General features: G+C 41.6%; 1 non-coding gene across 1 annotated transcript in view; it reads left to right on the forward strand.

Moving 5' to 3' along the window:
* The window catches only part of LOC138849079 (uncharacterized), a 30,044-nt gene extending 19,782 nt beyond the window's left edge, over positions 1 to 10,262 (forward strand). The window contains exons 5-6 of the transcript XR_016231804.1: positions 8,717 to 8,914; positions 10,151 to 10,262. This is a non-coding gene — a transcript (uncharacterized LOC138849079). The remainder of the gene's footprint in view (positions 1 to 8,716; positions 8,915 to 10,150) is intronic.
* Positions 10,263 to 11,899: the final 1,637 nt, after the last annotated feature.

Below are 11,899 nucleotides of genomic sequence, written 5' to 3' on the forward strand. Positions count from 1 at the left end.
TTTTCATTCTGTTACTGCTTTCTCTTTTGATGTTTCAAATTAAGTTTTCAAAGGAATTTAAAGAGATAGAAGAAAAATTTAAGTCACCTCATTCATGTATAGAGGAAGAAAATATAGATAATAAAAACTCAAAACTTCTAAGCCAGATATGCCCAAGGGAGAGAGAATGGGTCATAGTGAAGGAAAAGGGGAACATAGTTAGGAGATTTAACACTAACCCAGACGAGAGCCCTCGGGTAATTGAAGATGGGATTCTGAGCAGCAGAGTTTTGTTCAATCTTTGTACTTCCTTAGGAATGATTTACCATCTCTGGCAAGTAAACCTGAAACTCAGCTGATTACACTAGGTTGGAAGACATTAGAATCCAGAAGCCTATTGAATGAGTCTAGTGTTATTCTGGGCCTTAGGAGAGAAAAGTGGATGATAATATGCTATTGGTAGAATAAAGGGGAGAGAATGGAATCAATAATGTTTCTAAAAACAAGGGACCATGAGAATTTGGGTTTAGGGAAGAAAAAAGGTTATAGTATCTTGGTACACTGGGGTTGTTCTCTGAAACAACTGTATCCTAAACCATATTCCCTTCCATATCATTCTCCCTGCCTGTATTCATTTCTTTCTTTCTTTCTTTCTTTTTTTTTTTTTTTGACAGGCAGAGTGGACAGTGAGAGAGACAGACAGAGAGAAAGGTCTTCCTTTGCCGTTGGTTCACCCTCCAATGGCCGCCGAGGCCTGCGCGCTGTGGCCGGCACACTGCGCTGATCCGATGGCAGGAGCCAGGTGCTTCTCCTGGTCTCCCATGGGGTGCAGGGCCCAAGCACTTGGGCCATCCTCCACTGCACTCCCTGGCCACAGCAGAGAGCTGGCCTGGAAGAGGGGCAACCGGGACAGAATCCGGCGCCCTGACCGGGACTAGAACCCGGTGTGCCGGCGCCGCTAGGCGGAGGATTAGCCTAGTGAGCCATGGCGCCGGCCTGTATTCATTTCAAATTATGACCCCTAAACCTCCATAATTACATTTGTAGTTCTAAACTCTAAAAAGATAACTGAATTGAAGATATTTCATATTCTCATTCAGTGACAAAAACTTACAGAAATGGCGAGAGACTATTTATTGTCTTTATTTATCTGCATTGTGATAATGTTCACATAGCTCCTTGCTGACGTTGTGTTTGGCTAAGTGTTCTGGCTCTGATGTAATGAGGTACAAGTACTGCATGGCTTATGTGGTATTTATATCCTATTGCCTTGCTAAAGACCAAGAAGATCTGTCCTTTGAAATACATTTGACTTTCAGATTTTCGGATATGACATTGTGGCCATGAAGCTTTACACTTCCATAAATGGTGAGCAGAGGTGCAAAACATGTAGAAGCTGAACATTTCACTTAGGATCTGTGCTCTAAGGTGTCTGTCTTCTATTCTTACATGTGACCAGTGAAATCCTTGATGATGGGTGTTGTGTTGCTTATCAGGAAAGAAAGCCTTTGAAGATGCCTCCGAACTTTGGTCCTAGTAAGCCATGAGGCACATATCTGCCCTGGAAAATGATGCTATAACTCATAGAACCCCCAATAAACATGACCAAAATAGATCCTCACCACGACACGTGGTAATTAAACTTACCACAGTGAAACATAAAGAAAACATCCTAAAATGTGCAAGAGAGAAACATCAGATTACTCTCAGAGGATCTCCAATCAGACTCACAGCTGGCTTCTCATCAGAAACACTACAGGCTAGGAGGGAATGGCGAGACATAGCACAGGTGCTAAGAGAGAAAAATTGCCAGCCCAGAATATTATATCCTGCCAAGCTCTCATTTGTGAATGAAGGTGAAATAAAGACCTTTCATAGCAAACAGAAATTGAAAGACTTTGTGGCCACTCGTCCGGCCTTGCCAAAGATACTTAAAGATGTGCTACACTCAGAAACACAGAAACACGGCCATCAATGTGAAAGAAGGGAAAGGAAGAACACCTACCAGTAAAAGAGCATGGGAAGCTCAAAGCATATACTAGAAAATATCTCCGGGGAAATGGCAGGGCAAAGTCACTATGTATCAATAGTCACATTAAACGTTAATGGACTTAATTCTTCAGTTAAAAGACACGGAATGGCTGATTGGCTCAAAGAACACAACGCAACTATTTGTTGCCTACAAGAAACACATCTCTCTAACAAAGATGCATGCAGACTGAAAGTGAAAGGTTGGAAAAAGATATTCCATGCCAACAGAAACCAAAAAAAAAGCAGGTGTAGCCATATTAATATCAGACAAAATAAACTTTAATACAAAAACTGTTAAGAGAGACAAAGAGGGACACTATATAATGATTAAGGGTTCAATTCAACAGGAAGATGTAACTATTATAAATGTATATGCACCTAATTACAGGGCACCGGTCTATTTAAAAGATATGTTAAGGGACTTAAAGGGAGACTTAGATTCCAATACAATAGTACTGGGGGACTTCAATACTCCACTCTCAGAAATAGACAGATCATCCGGACAGAAGATCAACAAGGAAACAGCAGATTTAATTGACACTATTGCCCAAGTGGATCTAACAGATATCTACAGAACTTTCAATCCTACAGCTAAAGACTTCACATTCTTCTCAGCAGTGCATGGAACCTTCTCTAGGATTGATCACATACTAGGTCATAAAGCAAGTCTCAGCAAATTTAAAAGAATTAGAATCATACCATGCAGCTTCTCAGACCACAGTGGAATGAAGCTGGAAATTAGCAACTCAGGAATCCCTACAGCATATGCAAATGCATGGAGACTGAACAACATGCTCCTGAATGAACACTGGGTCATTCAAGAAATCAAAAGAGAAATCAAAAACTTTCTGGAAGTAAATGAAGACAACAACACAACATATCAAAACTTATGGGATACAGCAAAAGCAGTATTGAGAGGCAAATTTATAGCAATAGGTGCCTATATCAAGAAATTGGGAAGGTACCAAATAAATGAGCTTTCAGCGCATCTCAAGGACCTAGAAAAACTGCAGCAAACCAAACCCAAATCTAGTAGGAGAAGAGAAATAATTAAAATCGGAGAAGAAATTAACAGGATTGAATCCAAAAAAACACTACAAAAAATCAGCCAAGGGAGAAGCTGGTTTTTTGAAAGAATAAACAAAATTGACACCCCATTGGCACAACTAACTAAAAAAAGAAGAGAAAAGACCCAAATCAATAAAATCAGAAATGAAAAAAGAAACGTAACAACAGACACCAAAGAAATAAAAAGAATCATCAGAAATTACTACAAGGACCTGTATGCCAGCAAACAGGAAAACCTATCAGCAATGGATAGATTCCTGGACACATGCAATCTACCAAAATTGAACCCTGAAGACATGGAAAACCTAAATAGACCCATAACTGAAACAGAAATTGAAACAGTAATAAAGGCCCTCCCAACAAAGAAAAGCCCAGGACCAGATGGATTCACTGCTGAATTCTACCAGACATTTAAAGAAGAACTAATCCCATTTCTTCTCAAACTATTCAGAAGAATCGAAAAAGAGGGAATCCTCCCAAATTCTTTCTATGAAGCCAGCATCACCTTAATCCCTAAGCCAGAGAAAGATGCAGCACTGAAAGAAAATTACAGACCAATATCCCTGATGAACATAGATGCGAAAATCCACAATAAAATTCTGGCCAATAGAGTACAACAACACATCAGGAAAATCATCCACCCAGACCAAGTGGGATTCATCCCTGGTATGCAGGGATGGTTCAAGATTCGCAATTCAATCAATGTGATTCACCACATTAACAGACTGCAAAAGAAAAACCATATGATTATCTAAATTGATGCAGAGAAAGCATTTGATAAAATTCAACACCCTTTTGTGATGAAAACTCTAAGCAAATTGGGTATAGAAGGAACATTCCTCAATATAATCAAAGCAATTTATAAAAAACCCATGGCCAGCATCCTATTGAATGGGGAAAAGTTGGAAGCATTTCCATTGAGATCTGGCACCAGGCAGGGATGCCCACTCTCACCACTGCTATTTAACATAGTTCTGGAAGTTTTAGCCAGAGCCATCAGACAAGAAAAAGAAATCAAAGGAAAACAAATTGAGAAGGAAGAAGTCAAACTATCCCTCTTTGCAGACGATATGATTCTTTACTTAGAGGATCCAAAGAACTCTACTAAGAGACTATTGGAACTCATAGAGGAGTTTGGCAATGTGGCAGGATATAAAATCAATGCACAAAAATCAACAGCCTTTGTGTACACAAGCAACGCCATGACTGAGAAACAACTGCTAAGATCAATCCCATTCACAATAGCTACAAAAACAATCAAATACCTTGGAATAAACTTAACCAAAGATGTTAAAGATCTCTACGATGAGAATTACAAAATCTTAAAGAAGGAAATAGAAGAGGATACCAAGAAATGGAAAAATCTTCCATGCTCATGGATTGGAAGAATCAATATCATCAAAATATCCATTCTCCCAAAAGCATTTTATAGATTCAATGCAATACCAATCAAGATACCGAAGACATTCTTCTCATATCTAGAAAAAATGATGCTGAAATTCATATGGAGGCACAAGAGACCTCGAATAGCTAAAGCAATCTTGTACAACAAAAACAAAGCCGGAGGCATCACAATACCAGATTTCAGGACATACTACAAGGCAGTTGTAATCAAAACAGCATGGTACTGGTACAGAAACAAATGGATACGCCATTGGAACAGAATTGAAACACCAGAAATCAACCCAAACATCTACAGCCAACTTATATTTGATCAAGGATCTAAAACCAATTCCTGGAGCAAGGACAGTCTATTCAATAAATGGTGCTGGGAAAACTGGATTTCCACGTGCAGAAGCATGAAGCAAGACCCCACCTTTCACCTTACACAAAAATCCACTCAACATGGATTAAAGACCCACTGTTGGTGGGAATGCAAACTGGTCAAGCCACTATGGAAGTCAGTCTGGAGATTCCTCAGAAACCTGAATATAACCCTACCGTTCGACCCAGTCATCCCACTCCTTGGAATTTACCCAAAGGAGTTTAAATTGGCAAACAAACAAGCAGTCTGCACCCTAATGTTTATTGCAGCATAATTCACAATAGCTAAGACCTGGAACCAACCTAAATGCCCATCAACGGTAGACTGGATAAAGAAATTATGGGATATGTATTCTTTAGAATACTATACCGCAGTAAGAAACAACGAAATCCAGTCATTTGCAACAAAATGGAGGAATCTAGAACACATCATGCTGAGTGAAGTAAGCCAGTCCCAAAGGGACAAATACCATATGTTCTCTCTGATCGGTGACAACTGACTGAACACCAGAAAGGAAACCTCCTGAAGTGAAATGGAAACTATAAGAAACGGTGACTTGATCAGCATAGCCCTGACTGTTAATGAAAAACTTAATACATTATCCCTCTTAGTAGTTTTTTTGTCTGTTCTACTTAATATGACTGGTTTAATTCTGTAATTATCAGACAGTTATTCTTAAGTGTTGAAAATTAACTGAAATGTGATCCCTGTTAAACATAAGAGTGGGAATAAGAGAGGGAAGAGATGTATAATTTGGGACATGCTCAAGCTGACTTGCCCCAAATGGTAGAGTTAGAAACATACCAGGGGATTCCAATTCAATCCCATCAAGGTGGCATGTACCAATGCCATCTCACTAGTCCAAGGGGTCAATTTCAGTTCACAATTGTTCACAATGAAAGGACTAAGAGTCAAAGGGAGCACATAAACAAGTCTAGTACCTGCTAACACTAACCGATAGAATAAATAAAGGGGAGAGTGATCCAACATGGGAAGCGAGATACTCAGCAGACTCATAGAATGGCAGATGTCCTAAATAGCACTCTGGCCTTAGAATCAGCCCTAAAGCCATTCGGATCTGGCTGAAAAGCCCATGAGAGTATTTCAGGCATGGAAAGCCAAGACACTCTGGCAAAAAGATCTCTGTGAGTGAGATCCCAGTGGAAAGAACAGGTCTTCAAAGAAGGAGGTACTTTTCTCTGAAGGGAGGAGAGAACCTCCACTTTGACTATGACCTTGTCTAAACAAGATAAGAGTTGGAGGACTCAAAAGGCTACCATAGCCTTGGAAACTCATGACTGGAGCAAAGGGAGATTACTGATGCCATAGACAGGAGTGTCAGTTTGTTAAGTCAACAACAGGAGTCACTGTGCACTTACTCCTCATGTAGGATCTCTGTCCTTAATGTGCTGTACATTGAGATTTAATGCTATAACGAGTACTCAAACAGTATATTTCACTTTGTGTTTCTATGGGGGTGCAAACTGTTGAAATCTTTACTTAATGCATACTAAACTGATCTGTAAAAAAAAAAAAAAGGAAATTATCAATTCCCAACTTGACTCTCACTGGGATTAAACATGACAATAGGTCTGATCTGATTTCATCATCATTTAAAAAAATCATCTATTATTTTTCACTTTATGTTTCTGTGTGGGAGCAAACTGTTGAAATCCTTACTTAATGTATACTAAGCTGATCTTCTGTATATTAAGATAATCGAAAATGAATCTTGATGTGAATGGAAGCGGAGAGGGATTGGGAAAGGGGAGGGTTGCGGGTGGGAGGGACGGTATGGGGGGAAGCCATTGTAATCCATAAGTCGTCCTTTGGAAATTTATATTCATTAAATAAAAGTTAAAAAAAATTCTGAAGGAAAAAAAAAGATGCTATAAGAGTGCTGCTCCCTTTATTCACTGACCACTCTGCCAGAACCAGAGAACATGTTCATTTTTTTATTTTTTAATTTATTTTTAATTTAAAAATTTTTTTTGACAGGCAGAGTTAGACAGTGAGAGAGAGAGAGACTGAGAGAAAAGTCTTCCTGCCATTGGTTCATCCCCCTAAATGGCTGCGTTGGCCGGCACGCTGTGCTGATCCAAAGCCAGGAGCCAGATGCTTCCTCCTGGTCTCCCATGCAGGTGCAGGGCCCAAGCACCTGGGCCATCCTCCACTGCCTTCCTGGGCCATAGCAGGGAGCTGGACTGGAAGAGGAGCAACCGGGACAGAACCAGTGCCCCAACCGGGACTAAAACCCAGGGTGCCGGTTTCGCAGGTGGATGATTAGCCTAGTGAGCAGCAGCACCAGCCTGAGAACATGTTCATTTAAATATGGCCAGATGAGTCATTTCCTGTCCCTCTTCTTTGGGATATTGTACTTTCATGATTATCTCAAGGATTGTGATGAAAGTGAAATGCTGTCATTTGTACAGTGCTTTGCCAAATGCTGGGAATAAATTCACCAAGGAGCTGTCACTGTTACTTTGATTGCTTTTATTAACACTGCCCCAAGTTCATCCCTGTGTAATGTCAAGTAGGACATGTAACCTTGTGAAGTTTTAGTTTATGATTTTTAAGATTAAGAATTTGATGAAAAACTATTTCTGCCACAGAATATGAAGTTCACAGACAGCTGAAAATAAATTTCTTAATACCTTTGATTCATCTCAGAAACTGATATGTTACACAGTGTAGTGGGAAGATGCTGTGGGATGCAGGACCAGCTTCATTTAGTGGAACTCAGCTACCATTCAGTAGGGCTTAGCCAATAAGAAAATTTGTCAGGCAATGTTACATAAAAACTGCAGATGGAGCCTGTTCAATTTGTAGATAAACTGAATGCAAATATGAAAAAGGTACCATCAGGTTTTCAAGTCTTCCCAAATGGATGGTCACTGTGTATATGTGAGGGGTTCACATCAACAATTTGTGTCACTTGATATCTTGAAAAGGCTCTTGTGGGGCTAGAATGAAACCTGTAAGTGACAAGTGTAAAATGGCATGTCAAGTGATAACAAAACAGGGAAACCTTACTTAGAGGAAGAGACTGAAGATGTAAGGGCATCTGACTGGCTTCAGTTGAATTAAATGCCCATGTGTTGCCCGTGTCAGGGCAAAGAAGCCAGCACAACCCTGGAGTGCAACAAGAAGTCTATTGAGATGGAATACAAAACATTTAAAAATGAATCCTTCACGTAGTGTTGCGTTGTGCTTTTGGTCCTAACATATCACTGGATCTAGAAAGAAACTGCTGGAGGTTCTGAGAACAACATACGGCACTTCATAATTCAACATCTCTCAGTGGTGGAATCCTGTTGTGACATAGAGAAAAGGTGGGGTGACTTTATGACAACCTTAAAGTAAAAATTGTTAGGAAATTAGTTCTGCCTTAATCTTTCCTTAGACCCAGAGGAATGAACCATGAGAAACATGCTTAGAAGTTTTTGGGGAAAAATGGCACTATGGTTTCAGCGCAGGGGTACACAACTCTGGAGACTGTGGTTAGTGAGTGGTCCCCTTAAGAGGAGACTTTAAGAGGACCAGTCAGCCTTGTGTATCAGCCAGGTGGCCTAGGCAACTGGAAGGCAGTGGCTCCCTGGATTCCATGACACCCCCCGTGTTCTGATTCTGTGACAGTAACTGCCAAGTTACCTGGAAGCGAAGCCCTACTTCTCTCACTCTGTCAGATGTTGAGCAATTAGCAGGAGCTTCTGCTCTGAGCACCTGACCGAATCGAGATTAAAGGCATTGAAGTGTTGTGGGGTGTTTCCTAACACTAAGTCCCACCACAGTTACCGTCATCTGTCAATCCTACTGAACATGGTTTCGTTTTCTTTGTTTAACTCATCCTTTTCTTGGGTGTCTTCTTCCTAGTTCCTGGATATACTTATTTTGCTACAAGCCTCAGTATGGCACTGCCTCTTGGTCCCTCACGTGACATGAGGGTAGAAACCAGGGAGCAATTGCATTCTCAACTGGCCAGGAGCCAACAAAAATCAAAAGAACTGAAGGAGAAACTTCTTAGATCTGAGGCTATGTCCTACCTCCTGGCAAACCACCTTCGGGAACACAGTAAGTTCTTTTTTTTTTTTCTTTTTTCCCTATTTTTAATGTTTTATTTCTAAGAAAGAAATATGAATAAAATACAGAAATTTGTTAATATGGATTGAATGGGAAGCACACCAGCATTCATGTTTCCATCCTACAATAAGTTCTATAGGTTCAGTGTCACCAAAATGTTGAGTATTTGATTTCAACTCTTGGAGAAATGACCTGTTTTCTAACCCTGATTCTTCTCTTCTTTCCACCAAATAAGTTACATTGCTACCATGCTCTGAGAAGGATTAAAATTAGTATTTTTAACATCAGTTGGTTGAGCATGGAATAACTGAGACACAAGTTCAGAAAATCTTCCACGTTTTCACTGAGCTGTAGGGTGGGAATTCTTCTTCGCTTATTTGCTGCAAATATAGTGTTTTCTCAAACTTTGTTTTAAATTTTTACCAATAAATTGGTGGGAATTATATACTACTATAGTTTTAATGTTTTTGTGACTACTTTAGAGTTTTCTTAACATAAGTAAAGTTGAACATCTTTTCATTTGATTATTGTATATAGCCCTTGTCTGTTCTCTGGCTGATTATGGCCCACTTATGCTTTATTTCTTGAACTCTTTATTAAGTAGAGCCCCTAAGCCTTTGACAGTAGTGTAAATGAAAAATGTGTTATCTGGAGCTGGCACTGTGGTGTAGTGGGTAAAACTACCACCTTCAGTGCCAGCATCCCACATGGGCACTGGTTTGAACCCGGCTGCTCCACTTCCAATCCAGGTCTCTGCAGTGGCCTAGGAAAGCTGTGGAAGATGGCCCAAGTTCTTGGGCTTCTGCACCTGTGTGGAAGACCTGCAGGAAGAGCCTGGCTCCTGGCTTCAGATTGGCACAGCTCCAGCCATTGTGGCCATTTGGGGAGTGAGCCAGTGGATGGATTATCTCTCTCTCTCTCTGCCTCTGCCTCTCTATAACTCTGCTTTTCAAATAAATACTAAATCTTCAAAAATATTATCTGAAAAAATAAGAAATAAAACATTATTTTTTTATAAAAAGAAGGGATTAGAAAAAATTTCCTGTACAAAAATAAATAAAATGGAAATTATCAAGTGTCCTGTCCCCGGGAAACAGAGAAACAAAGATGAGGAAATCCACACCAAGAGCAGGGTGGTGTAGCTCCTCCTCCTCAAAGACACCGACCTTAGCAGCCCGCCCACCTTTCCACTGAGGCAGACGTGTGTGCACGTGTGTCTTTTCTCAGACTGTGAAGAGCATAAACATCTAATTGAACCAGTGCTGAGGAAGAAGCCGCAGTTCCTGGAGGGGCAGCTGGCAGCGGAGCTGAGACCTGTGAGGCATCACAAGTAAGGAGGCCCTCGGGCTAGGCAGGTGGAAAGGTGAATGCATCTCTGAGGTGGGGCAGCTCAGCTGGGGGAAGCAGAGCTGATGTGGCCTGGAGAAGGGCAGGGATGTACTTGGTGGGCTGACACCTCAAACAGATTGATAAAGCAGGCAGACCACAAAAAACACCAAACTGTGGGCTGCAATGGTTACTGAGAACCTCTTTTCGACTTTAAAGACAAGGCACTTATTGACTTGAAATTCACATAAAAAACTGAACAAGGTGAACCACACAGAGACATTCTGTATCCACACAATGCTGTAGGGTCCCCTTCTCATTTACTGTATCTCCATCACCTCCTGACCGTGGACGCTGTCTTCGGTTCTCCCAGTCAGTCGTTATTTCTGATGAAAGCCGCTGTGCCTGGCGTAGTTCTGTGTGTACCTTTGTGTCCACGCACTACACACTGCATCTTTGTAAGGAAAGGTCTGAAGTGAGGGACTGAAGGAACGTGTTGATGAGGGAGCTGAGGAAGAAACTTGGTGTTGTTCACGGAACCAAAGTTTAACCCAATGTCCAGTAACCTCGCAAGGTCTGTCTCTCACAGCGAGGAATCTCTTGCTCCCCCTTTCCTCTTCCCTGCTGTGGGCATTTTCCCACACGGGCAGTGACGCTGCTTGGAGGGCCCTGTGAGCACATTCTCACCAAATCTCTGCAGACACAGAGAACGCATCATGGGTCCCTTTCCACCTTCACGTGTTTTCTCCTGTCTCACCTTAGGAAACGTGGCATTCAAATTCAAGAGCAGGCCCAGGAGCTGACCCAGTTACCACGGAAGTCACGGGAAGGGGGAGCTCTTTCTCAGCTCACCCATCAAAATCTCCAGGCCCTCCTCACCCAGCAGGACCCTGACAGCTGCCAGAGGCAGCAACTACTCGCTGAGCTACTCAGGCTGACAGAGCACCTTGCTGGCACACTCAGCACAGGTAAGGTGGCCAAGGCTCAGAGACTCAAGGTAGTCTCGGGCTGGCATCAGCTCCACACTTCTTCAAAGAGCAATCACCAACAGTCTACGTTTGTGTAAGCAATTCTGTAAACATGTCTCTAAACATTTGTGGCCATGTTGTGGTCAGAGGTGCTTGTGTAGGAAGAAAGAGTGGGAAATGCAGAGCTTTGAAGGTCCCAGTGCTGCGAAGATCTCCCCCCTCCCTGATGAAATTGTCTTTGGAGCAGGAGGCTCGATTTTATTTGCATTAAATACAGTGAACTTTTTTTTTTTTTTTGACCGGCAGAGTGGACAGTGAGAGAGAGAGAGAGAAAGGTCTTCCTTTTCCGTTGGTTCACCCCCCAATGGCCGCTGCGGCCAGTGTGCTGCACCCATCCGAAGCCAGGAGCCAGGTGCTTCTCCTGGTCTCCCATGTGGGTGCAGGACCCAAGCACTTGGGCCATCCTGCCCTGCACTCCCGGGCCACAGCAGAGAGCTGGACTGAAAGAAGAGCAACTAGAACACATAACTTTTTAAAAAGTTTTATTTTTTATTTAATACACGGAGTTACAGAGGGAGTAGAGAGAGAGAGAGAGAAAGAGAAATTTACTGTTGAATTGATACTATATACAGATTTTTCCAAACCCAGATCTGTGATTTTCTTTTCTTTTTTTTTTCCTAAA

Source organism: Oryctolagus cuniculus, chromosome 3, assembly GCF_051225735.1.
Source record: "Oryctolagus cuniculus isolate XC-2025 breed Fujian yellow rabbit chromosome 3, ASM5122573v1, whole genome shotgun sequence".
NCBI lineage: Eukaryota > Metazoa > Chordata > Mammalia > Lagomorpha > Leporidae > Oryctolagus > Oryctolagus cuniculus.